Below are 2687 nucleotides of genomic sequence, written 5' to 3' on the forward strand. Positions count from 1 at the left end.
GGACGTTCCAGTGGCGACCCTTGGTAGAGACCAACAAAGTAACGAAGTTCAGTTTGGTTCCCTTGTCTTGATAAGGCTCCCCCGCCGAAGTCACAAGGACTGTCCGCCACAACACTTCCACCCACATATCATCGGATTGAGGACCCAGGGAAAGATGGGGGATACTTTGGCGGATTCAGCCCGAGGTGGGAGCACCCCTGAGCGTAAGCAGGAGGCGCTTGTTCGGCAAGATCGAAGTCTTCTTCGATCGCGTCGTCAACAACCTGGGGGTCCATACCGCGCGGAGCGAAACCTAAGAAGTCCACGTTCCGAGCGCGGAAGCACGTGTTATACGGGTGAACCGCCGGGTCGGTTAGCCACCAAGCTCGCCAGGGCTCGGCTAGATCCACATCGTGAGCGCATTGAACCCAGTCTCTCCCGGCTGGAACCCACGAAAGGTTAACAGGAGAGTAATGGGGGACGGACGGATCGAAATAAACCTCAGCATCCACAAGAGGAGCAGGTTCACCGCCGAGCTTCCGGGTGACCGCCGAGTAAAGCTGGTCGTAGACAGCCACAACCAAGGATCGTAGGGTGTCACTACAGCGTTTGCGCTCGCGCTTGTACACCAGCCACAGCTCATACACTTCAGCGAGCTGAGCAGGCGTGGCAGTCGGGTTGACGTCGGGATGGAGACCCATCAACACACTTGACTCGACGATCCAGTGACGACGCTCGTAGAGAGCAACAAAGTAACGAGTCAGTTGGTCACCTGTCTTGATAGGCCTCCCCGCCGAGTCCAAAGGACTGTCGCCACAAAGCTTCACCCACATATCACCGATTGAAGACCCAGCGAAGATGTGGATACATTGACGATTCAGCCGAGGTGGAGCACCCTGAGCGTAAGCAGGAAGCGCTTGTTCGGCAAGATCAAGGTCTTCTTCGATGAAGGTGTCGAAGGTGTTCATATTGCCTAAGACGCGTACGTGCACATGTCATGTCGCATAGGAAGCGTAGGTATGGTTGTGCAAGTCGTAAATGGCCACTTTGGTGGTTTAACATTGTTTCCAGGCCGCGTATGCGCAAATATGGGGTGCGGCGGCTATCTGCACTGCTGTGTATGAAGGTGTCGGTCTGTGTGGGGTTCCTATCGGAGAGAATACGTATGCTGCGTTGTAGGAGTGAGCTGCTGGCCACACGTTTGTATTGGAGTGCGCCACACCACCCCCCTTTTTGTTTTGTTACTATATAAAGTGTAGCCATCCACCCAGCCAATTCTGAGGGCCAGAAGGGGTATTGGGGGCCATCGTGTGCAGTCTATGGCCACGTATGTGGACATGTGAGTGTGTAAATGTGTTGTACCAATGTATACGAGTGATAAACACTAATAGGCGCGTCGCTCACAGTCAAATAGAGACGACATCTTAGCTTCAAGCCCCATATCCCGGCTGCTCTGTGAAGTTAAGCAGCCTCAAGCTCGGGTAGTACTCGGGTGGGTGACCACCGGGGAAGTCCGGGTGCTGTCTACTTTTTAGCCCGTTTTGAGCTGTTTACCGACTTTGCGTGTGTTTGCAAACGCAAGATATGATGTCTGGCATGTGCCCACACGACATCTTGGTTTTAGTATGCCTGGCGAGCCACTACACACGAGATCTTGTTTTTTGTATGGTGTTCTTTAATTTGATTATTATGAAGATGAAAGAGAACCGTTAGAACGGGTATGAAGGGTGTTCTAGGGGTGCTTTTCGGTGCTCTTTCACGTGGACATATCGCAGCATGCGACATGTCAGCGGAACACTGTCTAAATTAATAAATACTGTTTTGGCCGATTTCTAAAAGCGTCTATAAAAGGGCATAAGTGCAATGACTCGTCTTTGTAACCCTGCGGCCTAGGCGTAGTTTTTCACGGGGAATCCGAATATCAAAGGTAGATTTATGTACAACATGTACTTTTTTTGCAACATGTACTTTTTATCTACGGGACATAGACATATGTAAAAACACACGGCGGAGCCGTTCCCGCAATCAGAATTTGTCTAACTCTTCTAGATCAAAAGTTATTCAGCGAAATGTGAGACTTTGTTTGGCATGCTCTTTTTTTATTTTTTTTCCGGGTTTTATGTGCCGCCCGGCAGATCTGGCCTGCAGACTTTAGCAGAAAACTTGGCGCATGTGTTCGCACGACCGCTCCCAAAGTTTTACAAGCATATCTCCAGTAGTTGCTTCGCAATGATTTTTTTAGTGACGCCAAAAAACGCCATTTTCGCGGAAAATGGACACCTTGGACGGACCAAAATCACCACTTTTGGCCATGTTTGGCCCTGCACATCCAGGAAGCAAATGAGACTGCTCCGGTATAAAAACTGCCTTAGGGGTGCTTTTATGCGCGCATTCCCGTGGTCAAGTCAGATTTTGGCTAAATTCAAATGCCTTGTCTATAAACACTTTTTTCGACCTAAATTTTCACCTGTTTTGTCCCGAAATGATAGCACCCATTCTTTATTTGCCTATATATCGCGAAGGAGGCAACTTTTTTCCTGTTAAGTATAGATAAAAAATTTAATTCGGCGTTTTAGCGCACGAGGAACAAAAGTCTCCATACAAGCTACCCTCGGTTTCTAATGACTTTTTGAGTTAGGGAAGCGTGGATCTTCTTTTTTTCTTGTTTCCAGGACTTCACATGAACTTCCAACTCAACTCGAATTGTC

The 2687-nt window shown here is 49.1% G+C and overlaps 1 non-coding gene across 1 annotated transcript; it reads left to right on the forward strand.

The window, feature by feature from the left end:
- The first annotated feature begins 1411 nt into the window (after positions 1 to 1411).
- PITG_33399 lies at positions 1412 to 1510 on the forward strand. Its single transcript, XR_009934793.1, has one exon. It is a non-coding gene; the product is annotated as an 8S ribosomal RNA (ribosomal RNA).
- Positions 1511 to 2687: the final 1177 nt, after the last annotated feature.

The sequence above is a fragment of the Phytophthora infestans genome, genomic scaffold (assembly GCF_000142945.1).
Source record: "Phytophthora infestans T30-4 supercont1.55 genomic scaffold, whole genome shotgun sequence".
NCBI lineage: Eukaryota > Oomycota > Peronosporomycetes > Peronosporales > Peronosporaceae > Phytophthora > Phytophthora infestans.